This window comes from Somniosus microcephalus, chromosome 2 (genome assembly GCF_052327205.1).
Source record: "Somniosus microcephalus isolate GS21.2 chromosome 2, FLI_Smic_1.0, whole genome shotgun sequence".
NCBI lineage: Eukaryota > Metazoa > Chordata > Chondrichthyes > Squaliformes > Somniosidae > Somniosus > Somniosus microcephalus.
The window spans coordinates 159,009,344-159,023,808 of NC_140988.1; positions in this window are offsets into that span (position 1 = coordinate 159,009,344).

A 14,465-nucleotide genomic window follows, 5' to 3' on the forward strand; every position below is an offset into this window, starting at 1 on the left:
GCCGCCTTCTTGAACCGCTGCAGTCCATATGGTGTAGGTACACCCACAATGCTGTTAGGAAGGGAGTTCCAGGATGAAGTTGTTGTTGAACACATGGGAGTACGATATTGTTGCTATCACGGAGACATGGTTGAGGGAGGGTCAGGACTGGCAGCTCAATATTCCGGGGTATAGAATCTTCAGGCGAGACAGAGGGGGGTGTAAAAGGGGAGGGGGTGTTGCAATATTAATTAAGGAGTCAATTACTGCTGTAAGGAGGGATGATATATTAGCAGGTTCCTCTAATGAGGCCATATGGGTAGAACTTAAAAACAAAAAGGGGGCAAGCACTTTGCTGGGAGTGTACTATAGGCCCCCAAACAGTCAGGGGGAGGTAGAGGAACAGATATGTAGGCAAATCTCAGAGAAGTGCAAAAATAATAGGGTAATAATAGTGGGGGATTTCATCACATGCCAAACGAATTGGTAGTGCTGGGTTGAAATGGGCCAACACCTCTTTTGATGTGATCAATTCTTTGCACTTCTGGAAAGCTCGTTTACGTTCGTCATTCCACTTCCATGGTACCCCCGTTTGCAGTAGGGTGTTCAGTGGGTGTAATACCGTAGACAAATTTGGCAAGAACTTATGGTAGTAGTTTACCAGCCCGAGGAACGACCTCAGTTGTGACACATTTTCCGGTGCTGGAGCCTTGACTACTGCCTCAATCTTTTCAGGGGACTTATGTAACCCCTCTTCATCGATAACGTGGCCACAATACGAGATCTGCTTCTGGAAAAACTCGCACTTGTGGCGATTAGCTCGTAGCCCATATTCCTTTAATCTAGTGAGCACCTTCTCCAGGTTGGCGAGGTGATCACTGTCATTTTCGCCCGTGACCAGGATGTCGTCCAAATAACACTGGGTCCCTGGAATTCCTTGCAGGACTTGATCCATCGCCCTTTGCCAAATAGCCGGAGCCGATGCTACCCCGAACACCAGCCAGTTGCATTGGTAGAGACCTTTATGAGTGTTGATCGTGAGGTATTGTTTCGAGGCTTCTTCTACCTCCATTTGCAAGTACGCCTGGGCCAGATCAATTTTGGTGAAGCGTTTACCTCCAGGTAGCGAGGCGAAAATATCCTCAATTCGTGGAAGCGGATATTGTACCGTGTGAAGGACTGGGTTCACTGTCACCTTAAAATCCCCACAGATGCGGACCTTCTTTGGTTCCCCAGGCGTATTACTCAATGACCTCTTCATTACAGGAACGATGGGTGTAGCCCACTCGCTCCAGTCTACTTTGGACAGTACTCCTGAACGTTCCAACCCTTCCAGCTCTGCTTCGACGGCTGGTCTGATCGCATAAGGCACTGGTCTGGCCTTAAGAAACTTTGGGCTTACATTTTCCTCTATTTTAATCATTGCTGTTATGCCTTTTAGTGTTCAGAGTCCCTCCTGGAACACTTCTTATGCGTCAGTTAGCATTTTTGACAGTCGTCCAGGTGTGACGTCGTCATCCTTTTTGGCCTCAACCTTCAGTGCCTGTATGGAATGCCAATCTAATTGTATCTTCCGGATCCATTCACGTCCTAGTAGTGGTGGTCCTCCATCTGGCAATACATATAGGTCCATTTTAGGTATTTCCTGACCTTTGTATATCACTTTCACCCTTATTTTTCCTTTGGGGTAGACTTTTTGCCCCGTGTACGTCTTCAAGACAATCTCTGTAGCTTTCAAGGGTATGTGTGAAAATAGCCGCTTGTAGTCCCTTTGGTTTATGACTGTTAGGGCTGATCCTGTGTCCAATTCCATTTTCACTTGGACTCCGTCTATCTTGAGTGTGACCCAGATAGTCTGGTGATCCTCCATTTTGGTTACCTTATGTAGTTTCAGACAACCCAGCTCCTTGCTTCCGGAGTCTGTATCACTTTTCTGTTCATCTGAACTACTGTCCATCACCTTATGTACTTTATTGTACTTCTCCTGTGGAGATTTCTTGCTGTTGGTTTTCTTCCCTGACCTGCAGACTCTTGCTATGTGTCCTGCTTTTCCACACTGTCTGCACACTTGGTCCTTGAACCAACAATCCTTCTGGTCGTGTGTTGTTCTGCCGCAGCGATAACACTTCCCTGTTCCATATGACATTTCATTGGTGCCATATTCTTGTGGTCTCCGTTGTATCTCTGCAGCGCCCCTTGCGGCTGCTTCGTGTGATACTGCCATGCTGAAAGCCTTGTCCAGCGTAAGATCCTTTTCTCATAGAAGCCGTTTCTGGGTTCCTTCACTTTGAAGCCCACACACAAACTTGTCCCTTAACGTATCTGCTAGTCCCACTCCAAACTGGCAGTGTTTCGATAGCTTGCACAGTTCCGTTAAGTACTCAGCATTACTTTCGTCTTTATGCTGGTTCCTTTTGTGGAACTTAAGTCTTTCTGCTATCAGCAGCGGTGTGGGGTTTAAGTGGTCCTGTAGGATTTCTACTATGCTTTTGAAATTCTTATTCACGGGCTTCTCTGGGGTTATTAGGTTTCGCAGTAAGCCATAAGTTTTTGCACCCATGGAATTTAACAAAACCAGTGCTTTCCTAGCATCTGGCACTTCATTCGCCCTGCAGTACACCTCAATACGTTCCACATATGTCGCCCAATCTTCGACTTCATTGTCGAACGTAGAGATACTGCCACTCTTCGGCATCCCTGGGTGTGATTTAACTGTCAACAATGGCGTCTCCCGCGCTCTCCCTTCTTCTCCTCTGGCACAAAATGGCGTCTCCCGCCCTTCCCCTTCTTCCCGCGCTCGCCCTTCTTCTCCGCTGCAGCTTCTAAAAATGGCGTCTCCCGTGCTCTTCCTTCTTCTCCGCAGCTCAATGGCGTCTCCCGCGCTCTCCCTTCTTCTCCCCGCGAACACTGTTCAGCCCTTGAGCCCTGGCTGCTGCTTTACCCTCTTTATCTCCGTTTTGTTTTTCCTCGACGCCACTCGGTTTTCAACCCCCGGCTGCGCCCTGTGCGCTTCACCCTCTCTCTTACCCCGTCGACGCTGCTCGGCTTTTTCTCTGCCGTCGGTCGGCTCCAGCCGCCGCTGTCCTGGAAGGGTCTGCGCTGTACCTGTTGTCAGTCTGTTGCTGGATCGTCGTGGCTGGGGAACCAAGCCCGGCTCTCAACAGCCTCCCCTGCGATGTTCGCTCTCTGCCGGACGACTGGGCGGTTGCTCATGGTCGACGCCCGTGCTTCTGGCCTCGGCTTTCTTCCACCGCCCTCCCGGAGCGAATCCTTGAAGGGAAATGCAGAGTTGCAGGTAGATTCGAATCGACACTCGTCGCCACTGTTAGGTCCGTGATTCTGAGAGTATGATGTTTTCAAATAACTACACGGATGCTGTAACTTAACAATCAACAGGTGTTTATTGGAGTAGGGTAGTCTCAAGACTGGGGGTACAGAGGCATGCTCAAGGCTTATGTACAGGTGTGGTCACTGCCGGTACGACAGTATACAGGAGCTGTAAAAGTAGTTCTCTCTTAAAGGTACATACACTACAGTAGCGGTTTGTTACAATTGAGTGACTGAGTGGCTTGCTAGGGCAGTTAAGAGTCAACCACATTGCTGTGGGTCTGGAGTCACATATAGGCCAGACCAGGTAAGGATGGCAGATTTCCTTCCCTAAACGGCATGGGTTTTTACAACAATCCGATAGTTTCATGGTCACCATTACTGATACTAACTTTTTAATTCCAGATTTATTTAATTAACTGAATTTAAATTCCCCAGCTGCCATAGTGGGATTTGAACTCACGTCTCTGAGATCATTAGTCCAGGCCTTTTGATTACTAGTCCAGTAACCTAACCAGTATGCTACCATTGACCTCAGCACGTCCCAAAGCGCTTTTCAGCCAATGTCTGCGGTGATAATTTCCAATGGTGAAAGTGGGCGCTGTTCCGCTTGCCTCCTCCCCCTTCCTGATGTCACTTTTAGGGGTATGCCTGGCATGATCCCAAGCTCCCCTGGAAATCCTGCCAGTTGCACCATTTCTTTGGCCAGTGGTAAATGTCTACTAAAATTGTTTCCTGCCACTCTGCCAGCCCCAACTGGACCCCATTTTCCAGGGTAACCATAGCGCAGTGACAGACAGACAAGTGTTCAAAATGATGAAGGGGTTTGATGGAGTAAATAAAGAGAAATGGTTTCCAGAGGAAGGCGAGTTGGTAACCAGAGGACATAAATTTAAGATTATTGTCAAAAGAACCAGAGAGGAGATGAGGAGAATGTTTTCTTACTCAGCAAGTTGTTATGATGTGAAATTCATTGCCTGAAAGAGTGGTGGAAGCAGATTCAATAGTAACTTTCAAAAGGGAATTAGATAAATACTTGAAAAGGAAAAAATGCCAAGATGCTATAGTGAAAGGGCAGGGCAGGGAGGCGGGACTAATTGGATAGCTCTTTCAAAGAGCTGACACAGGCACGATGGACTGAATGGCCTCCTTCTGTGCTGTATCATTCTGTGATTCAAACTAAATTGCCAACGGTCATTACCTGTGATTCCAGACGATGTGGAGAGTCAGTGTCAAGGGAGCTTGTTTGGAATGGCTGCTGAGCCCAACATTCACTGAGAAATGAAATTAACACCACAAAAGTTACAATAATTAACCTGGGAGCTTCAGCACCCTTGCATAGCCAGGTTCAATAATTCAAACATTCAGTCTTCAGGCAGCAGTATTCCCATTAAAATAATCAACAAAAAGTCAGAAAAGAAAGAAAAACTTGCATTTATATAGCGCCTTTAATGACCTCAGGACGTGCCAAAGCGATTTACAAACAATGATGTACTTTTGAAGTGTAGTCATAGAAACATAGAAGATAGGAGCAGGAGCAAGCCATTCGGCCCCTCGAGCCTGCTCCGCCATTCAATGCGATCATGGCTGATCATCCAAATTCAGTACCTGGTCCCTGCTTTCTCCCCATACCCCTTGATCCCTTTAGCCTTAAGAAATATATCCAACTCCTTCTTGAATATATTTAATCTATTGGCCTCTACTGCCTTCTGTGGTAGAGAATTCCACAGGTTCACCACTCTCTGGGTGAAAAAATTCCTCCTCATTTCTGTCCTAAATGGCCTACCCCTTATCCTTAGACTGTGACCCCTGGTTCTGGACTCCCTGACCATTGGGATCATCCTTCCTGCATCTAGTCTGTCCAGTCCTGTCAGAATTTTATAAGTTTCAATGAGATCCCCTCTCATTCTTCTAAACTCCAGCGAGTACAAGCCCAATCATCCCAATCTCTCCTCATACGTCATTCCTGCCATCCCAGGTATCAGCCTGGTGAATCTTCGCTGCACTCCTTCCATGGCAAGAACATCCTTCCTCAGATAAGGTGACCAAAACTGCACACAATACTCAAGATGTGGTCTCACCAAGGCCCTGTACAACTACAGCAAGACATCCTTGTTCCTGTACTCAAACCCTCTCGCTACGAAGGCCAACATACCATTTGCCTTCTTAACCACCTGCTGCACCTTCAACGACTGGTGCACAAGGACACCCAGGTCTCGTTGCACTTCCCCTTTTCCCAATCTATTGCCATTCAGATAATAATCTGCCTTCCTGTTTTTGCCACCAAAGTGGATAACCTCACATTTATCCACGTTATATTGCATCTGCCATGCTTCTGCCCAATCACCCAACCTGTCCATATCATCCTGCAGTTTCTCGGCATCCTCCTCACAGCACACACGCCCACCCAGCTTTGTGTCATCTGCAAATTTGGAGATATTACATCTAGTTCCCTTGTCTAGATCATTAATATATATTGTGAATAGTTGGGGTCCAAGGACCGATCCCTGCGGTACCCCACTAGTCACTGCCTGCCATTCGTAAAAGACCCGTTTATTCCAACTCTTTGCTTTCTGTCTGCCAACCAGTTCTCTATCCAAGTCAATACCTTGCCCCCAATCCCATGCGCCTTAACTTTACACGCTAATCTCTTATGCGGGACCTTATCAAAAGCCTTCTGAAAGTCCAAATACACCACATCCACTAGTTCTCCCTTATCTATTTTACTAGTTACATCCTCAAAAAATTCCAGTAGATTAGTCAAGCACGATTTACCTTTTATAAATCCATGTAGACTTTGTCCGATCCTGTCACTGTTTTCCAAGTGTTCTATTACATCTTTTATAATGGACTCTAGCATTTTCCCCACTACCGATGTCAGGCTTACCGGTCTGTAATTCCCCGTTTTCTCTCTACCACCTTTTTTGAATAGTGGGGTAACATTAGCTACCCTCCAATCCATGGGTACTGTTCCAGATTCTATCGAATGTTGGAAGATGATCAGCAATGCATCTACTATTTCTAGGGCCACTTCCTTAAGTACCCTAGGATGTAGATTATCAGGCCCTGGGGATTTATCGGCCTTCAATCTCATCAATTTCCCCAACACTATTTCCCTACAAATACTGATTTCTTTCAGTTCCTCCCTTTCATCAGACCCTATGTTCCCTGACATCTCTGGGAGGCTATTTGTGTCCTCCTTTGTGAAGACAGAACCAAAATATGTATTTAATTGTTCTGCCATTTCATTGTTCCCCATTATAAAGTCACTGTTGTAATGTCAGAAATCCTTGCTGACTTTCATTTATTTATTAGCCTGTACTTTTCCAAATGCCAATTAATTATGTCCTGGATTATTGTCTCTAAAAATTTCTCCACCACCGATGTTAGGTTGACTAGCCTATAATTGCTGGCTTGATCCCTCAACACTTCTTTAAACAAGGATGCAACTTTTGCAATTCTCCAGTCCTCTGGCACCACCCCCATATCTAAGGAGGATTGGAAGATTGCGGTCAGAGCCTCTTCGATTTCCACCCTTACTTCCCTCAGTAACCTAGGATGCACCCATCCGGATCGGGTGACTTTTCTACTTTGGGGATGGCCAACCTTTTAAGTATCTTGGGCCAGAAATTCCAGGCCAGAAGCGTGAGTACGGTCGGGTTACTCACGCATCTGGCCGTTGGAAATGCCGGCGTTCAGCAGGAACAGCGCATGCGGGGAACGCCGGCATTTCCAGACCCGAGGTCTATTCACAGCGCGTGCGACTGCACAGGCAGCGCTTGCGCAGTGAACTTTGTAGATTTCACTGATGGATTCAGTGAGGGTAAGTCCCTAGAACTTGCACTTAAAAAAAGCAAGTGTAAAGTTGTTCATTGGCTGGGGAAGGAGATATATTTTATGGAGGAGCTTATGAAATGCAATATTTAGGTTTGGGAAAGGGAGGGAAGTTATTTTAAGAAATTTTAACTAAGTTTTAAACTTTAATTTTTTTTTTTTAAACGAGTTTTCAGAACGGTAGGTAGAAGGAGCAATTGTGGCTGTGTGAATGGAATGTGAGAATGAGTTATGTATGTATGTCCACATATATTCCTTTACGTATATGTATGTATGTTTTATATTCCTTTACTAATGTGTATGAATGTATATTTTTAATTATGATTTTCCAATAAGTTACTTTCTCTGAAAGTCATAATTAAATAATACATTCATACACATAAGTAAAGGAATATATACATAACACGCAAAGGAATATATACAGACATACATACTTTCAGAAGCTCCACGATAAGAAATATCTTCCTCCGCAGCCTCTGGAGCAACTGTACCCATGCTTTTTTGATGTGTAAGTTGTAATGACTGGACCTCACTGAAAGCATTAATGAAAGCGGCGAATTATACTGCGCACGCGCTGCCTGTGCAGTCGCACGCGTTCTGCCTCTGAACCCCTTCGTTCAGAGGACAGGAAATGCCGGTTTTCCCCACATGCACTGTGCATGCTGAAAACCGGCATTTCATCCGGCCAGATGCGTAAGTACCCCGACCGTACTAGCGCATTTGGAAGGGAATTACTGGGCCAACATTTTACATGTCAATAAAATAAAAAATTTAACAATTGCACAACTTGCCCCCTCGCATCTGCGACTGAGGGTCCAAGGAGGTGCATTGCGCAAGAGGTCATCATCGGACGTATCCTCACACTGTTCCCTTTGGGGAACTGTATGAAGTGGTGGAAGGATTTATGGCCGTGATTAACGCTCATTCCGTGACCGTAACCATCTTTGAACCAGCCATTAGGGTGGTTAGTCCTATGGCGGGAGGGTTTTACGGGCTCCCACAACCCATCTGAGGGGGGGGGGCCACCAACACCCACGGACGCAAGTATCCCGCTGGATGTCCACCCAGAATTTAAAGTTGGAGCTCCGACTCCACTTGCCGGGACTGTCTGGAGTGGGGTTCAAAACCCTACTCCTTCTGGCCCAGCGGCGGGGATGCTTACTGCTACGCAAAAGGCCCACTCCGCACAAAAGGTGACACCCATACGTTTCCTGCGCCTTTTCCCTCCCCGTGACTGGAGCCCTATGCTGCCATTTCACGTTGCTAATCGGATTGGGCCTTTGTCATTTCTGGGTTGACATCCAGTGGGATATTTGCGTCCGTGGGTGTGGGTGGCCCCCCTCCTTGTATAGCTTGTGGGAGCCCGTAAAACCCTCCCGCCATAGGACTAACCGCCCTAATGGCTGGTTCAAAGATGGTTACGGTCACGGAATGAGCGTTAATCATGGCCATAAATCCTTCCACCACTTCATACAGTTCCCCAAAGGGAACAGTGTGAAGACACGTATGACGACGACATTGCTAAATAAATAAATGGAATTAAAAAAATTCTTTTAGGGCTTTTAAAAGTCTTTAAATTGCTTTAATTCTCTTTAAAACTACTTCAGATTACTCAAAATAATGTAAACATTTTAAAAAGTTTATGAAAGTTACCAAAATCTTCAAAAAACTTCCAAAAACCTATTTAAACTGCTGCTTTGCATGTAAAAATCCTTAGCAGCTTGACAGAAACATTGGGGGCGTGTCCAGTGAAACTGAGACCTCAAGGGGCGTGTCTCACTTGCACTGCACGCTCCTGACTTCGCGCTGGCTGCACTCCTGGGCGGCGTGACGTCATACGCTGCCCGGGATTCTTCTTCTGGAAACACCAAATCCAGGCGTCCCTGGAGCTGATCGGCAGTAGCGCGGGGTAAGTGTAAATACGGGGCTTGCACGCGCTGCAAGCCCCGTTCTGGAATTTCTGGGCCACTTCTCTTTATTTATTTTTATCCTATCCAATATTGCTACTATCTCCTCCTTTACTGCTACATTGGCAGCATCCTCTTCTCTAGTGAAGACAGATGCAAAGTACTCATTTAGTACCTCAGCCATGCCCTCTGCCTCCACAAGAGTATCTCCTTTTTGGTCCCTAATCAGCCCCACCCTTCCTATGACTACCCTTTTACTATTTATATGTTTATGAAAGACTTTTGGGTCCTCTTTTATGTTAGCTGCTAATCTATTCTCATGCTCTCTCTTTCCTCCTCTTATTCCCCTTTTTAGATCTCCTTTGTACTTTCCATATTCAGCTTTGTTCTCTACTGTATTATGAACCTTACATTTGTCATAGGCCTCCTTTTACTGTCTTATTTTAATCTTTATATCTATTGTCATCCTGCGAGCTCTAGCTTTGGATGCTCTTCCTTTCCCCCTCATGGGAATGTGTCTATTTGAACCTGAGCCATCTCCACTTTGAAGGCCTCCCATTGTTCAAAATTACTGTTTAGCCTACTAATTTTTGATTCTAATCCACCTGGTCCAGATCACTGTTCAACTTACTGAAGTTAGCTTTCCTCCAGTTAAGTATTTTTTTTACACTTGATTGTTACTTGCCCTTTTCCATAACTATTCTAAACCTGATATTATGATCACTGTTCCCCAAATGCTCCCCCACTGAAACATGCTCCACTTGCCTTGCTTCATTCCCCAGAACTAGGCCCAGCACTGCTTCCTTCCTCATTGGGCTGGAAACACACTGATCAAGAAAGTTCCCTTGTACACATTTCAGGAATTCCTCCCCCTCTTTGTCCTTTACACTGTTACTATCCCAGTCTATATTAGGATAATTGAAGTCCCCCATTATCACTACTCTGCAGTTCTTGCATATTTCTGTAATTTTCATAATGTGATCACATTTGTCATTACAAGAATTGGATAGGTTACTAAAACACAAACAAAATTTTAAATTTTAGATGACCGACTTCATACACATGGGAACTCTTGTCAGAGTGGTCCTGGCAGGTTTGAACATGACTAGGAGAGTGGAGGAACTGTGGCATTCCTTCAAGGAGGTGATTCTGAATACAATGGACCAATATGTGCCTATGCAAAGCAAAGGTACCGAGCCTGCTTCAACGGGACTACTAAGCAAAGAAAAAAAAAGAATTTAAGGCCATGAAGGAAAATGGCACAGATTTAAAACAGATTCAATTGCAAAAGGTGTGCCTGGAGTGTAAAAAGGGCGGAAAAGAACATTTTTAATTGAATATGACAAGAGAAGTGAGAAGTTATTTTAATTTTTATTAAGAGAAGAAAAATGAGGGATGGAGTGGGGCCACTGAAAGTGGGACCAGATTAGGCCATGACAAACTGATGCTGTACAGGCTAATGAAGTTTTCTGCCTCAGTCTTTAACAAGGAGGAGACAGGTATATTATTTGATTTGGAAAGATGTTGCAGAGGTAAGTTGTAACACTATTCACATTTGCTGTGCAACTTTAGGTAAATAAATCTCAGGGGCTGGATAAGATGCATCCGAGGATCCTTAAGGAAACCCTTTTGTTTAATATATTCACAGAAATCACAGAAATCACAGAAACCCCACAGTGCAGATAGAGACCATTTTGGCCCATCGAGCCTGCACCGACACATATCCCACCCAATCCCCGTAACCCCTACACATCCCACCCTAAATCCCTGTAACCCCACGTATTTAATCCCCCCTAACACTAAGGGTCAATTTATCATAGCCAATCAACCTAACCTGCACATCTTTGGACTGTGGGAGGAAACCGGAGCACCCGGAGAAAACCCACGCAAACACGGGGAGAATGTGCAAACTCCACACAGACAGTCGCCCGAGGCCGGATTCGAACCCGGGTCTCTGGCGCTGCGAGGCAACAGTGCTAACTGATATGGAGATAGGAGTCATAAGCACAGTGGCTAAATTTGCAGATGATACAAAGCCAGTGAAGGTGGTAGACTCCAAAGCTGAACAGTATATAAGCTAGAGGAGGATTTGAATGTACTTGGGAATTGGACAGACAGGTGGCAGATGAATATCAATATAGAGAAATGCAATGTGCTTCACGAGGACAAAAAAAACTCCAGAAAGAGACTATTACTTAAATGGAAAGAAAATAATGTGCATGGGAAATGAAAGAGATCTGGGGGTCCTGATTGACAATAATTGGAAGCTATCACAACAATACTTGGCTTGTCTGGAAAGGCCCACGAGTGGTGTGGGATCTCAAAATATTTACCCCCTCCCCGACTGCAACTTGACTACATTGGAATGGTGAGGTATGGAGCAACAGAGATACTAGAACAAGGTGGGAGGACTATCTGTACCTCTAAAAAACTGAACGTATAACTGTAGTCCTTGGAGCGGAACATTCATTAGGATACTTCTTAGAAAGGGGGGTGTAGGGTTATCCAGTTATGATAGAAGGTGGTAAGTCAGTTATTTATAATGTAAGAAAAGGCCAGAAAGGGGAGGGGGTTGCTGTAAACGGAAGGAGAGGCAGCACCGATTGATGGGGGGACTGATTACACGTTATACCTGAGAAGAACAGTGGAAATGGTAACAGAAGTGGCTCTGAATTAATTTTTTTTTTTGTCTTGTGTCTCAGATTATCTAATAGAACTTTAATGCAACAATACGTACAGTTTCAGAGACCTTTACAAATGTGCGTACATTAATGCTGATGAATGCTGCACAACGGCAATAACTGATGCACAGCCATACAACAGGAAATCTCAGCTGCTCATTGACAGGAGGTTATGGGAAAAGCAAAATATTTCTGATATGATGGTTGGCTTGACATCAGCTCTGACTTCAGCTGTTTCAGTTTGCCATGTCAGAGCCACCCTTCATCCTGCACCTCGTTACAATGCATCTCCTTTGTCAACTTGAAGATGACACCTGCCAGTCATTTGGCAGATCCTTCCAGTGGCCAACTGCAACCTAGTCATCACTGACAGTGCTGGAACCAGCTGGCAGCTAGTCAAGTACTCCAGGCTCAAACCGGCTACGTCATCCCATCTGAGAGAGGCAGGAGACACTAACCACCACCTCAACCCTCTCCATCCTGGTGGAAAACAGCAGACTTGACAATTGGGGGCCAGGCAGGTGAACTACTATCAGCCAGTTACTTTAGCTGTCTTTGTCTGAGCTACTCACCGATGGGCATTTCTCCTGAATTTGTGAGTACAGAAGAGTTGCTCAGATACTCCAGCTTGTTTTTACCCCAGAATAGGGTAGAAGCAGGCCAGAGAGGCATTGATGACCTGGAGGTGGAGAGGGGAGGGTGCATGGGTCTCCTAGGAACAGAGAAGAGAGAACATCACCAGACAGGGTACATCTGTTGAAATTGTTTTTCTCTTGGGTGATTTGTGATTTCTTCACTAGTGTGATTTCTTGAACACGTCTGGATGTTGTGAAATTCCTGTGTTACAACAGCCCAGATTATTGACAATGCAGGCGTGCCTGTGTCTGTGGTTTTTATCCTGGATTCAGTGGGGTAGATTTTCATCTTTACCTGCCTGGGTGTTAAGCATCGTCTGCACGAGGGGTGGGGCACAGACTGGGAGGATAGAAACATAGAAACATAGAAGATAGGAGCAGGAGTAGGCCATTCGGCCCTTCGAGCCTGCTCCGCCATTCAACGAGATCATGGCTGATCATCCAAACCCTAGCACCCGGTCCCTACACCGACAGCCATCCCACACAAGCCCTATCCCCGTAACCCCATAACCCCACGTATTTAATCCCCCCCTAACACTAAGGGCCAATTTTTTGTCATGGCCAATCAACCTAACCCGCACATCTTTGGACTGTGGGAGGAAACCGGAGCACCCGGAGGAAACCCACGCAAACACGGGGAGAATGTGCAAACTCCACACAGACAGTCACCCGAGGCCGGATTTGAACCCGGGTCCCTGGCGCTGTGAGGCAACAGTGCTAACCACTATGCCACCATGCTGAGGATCTCTCACCTCATAAAGAAAGACTTGCATTTATATAATGCCTTTCATAACCTCAGGATGTCCCAAAGTGCTTTCCAGCCAATGAAGTATTTCCTATCTCTGTAATCTCCTTCAGCCCCACAACTCCCGAGCTATCTGCGCTCCTCTAATTCTGCCCTCTTGAGCATCCCTGATTATAATCGCTCAACCATTGGTGGCTGTGCCTTCTGTTGCCTAGGCCCTAAACACTGGAATTCCCTCCCTAAACCTCTCTACCTCTCTTTCCTCCTTTAAGACGTTCCTTGCAGTGTTGACACCCGTGCACAAAGCAGGAGTGCTGCATGCGAGACCCTGGGTGCTCCTTTCCTGGCTTGCTGAGCGATTTGTGTTAGTGCTAAAGTACGCTTACCTTTTTTGTTTAGGTGCAGAAGACAATTCACTTTTAAGAGCTGAAGACTGCCATTTGAGGCTTACTTTTAATGGTTTTTTTTGAAAAGCTGTAAAATGCATTTTTTACTTGATTTTAATTTTTATTAGTTATTAACACATTGCCTCTTTAATTCATAGACCTTTTAATTGCCCACAATTCATTGTGAACTCCATAGCCTTACTCCCAGAGGCTGTAAGAAGCTGCAACGTTGTTCCTGAACTTCCGGTTGGATGCCTCCACTAATCCCTCTAGGAGGGGGTTACACGGTAAGTTAGCGCTGCACTACGAATCTCCAGTCATCAGCGCGAGTTTTTGCGCGGTAGCACTGCGGACATTTTCAGCGGCCGCAAACCCGAGGCCGCGGTGACGTTGGCAGGTTTCTATCAATGTCCAATTTTTCCCCCTTTCTGTTTTGGTAACTAAACCTGCACAATGTTCAGACAATGGCCAACAGTGGAATCAAAGGGCAAATTTTCAGCTTGCACGTTCATGCCTAATAGACGGAAAATCATTGGCTGCACATGCATAATTTCCCAATATGTCACCAGGTTTGGCTTTGGGTGGAGACCACACAAGCCCAAAGATTTAACCCGTAAATAACATTTATGGGGCCAAAATTCTGTAGTTCGTCTGCTGCATGTTGGATAATTCCTTCCTTTTCCTTTAAACAGATTTATACAACTAGAGATAGTAAATATGTTTGATAATTCACTTCATTTATTGCCAACAAAACATTAATCTGAAACACCCTAAACAACAAATCATTAATCTGAAACATTTCTTTTTTAAAATTTGTTTATGGGATCTGGGCGTCGCTGGCAAGGCCAGCATTTATTGCCCATCCCTAATTGCCCTTGAGAAGGTGGTGGTGAGCCACCTTCTTGAACTGCTGCAGATCGTGTGGTGATGGTGCTCCCACAGTGCTGTTCGGTAGAGAGTTCCAGGATTTT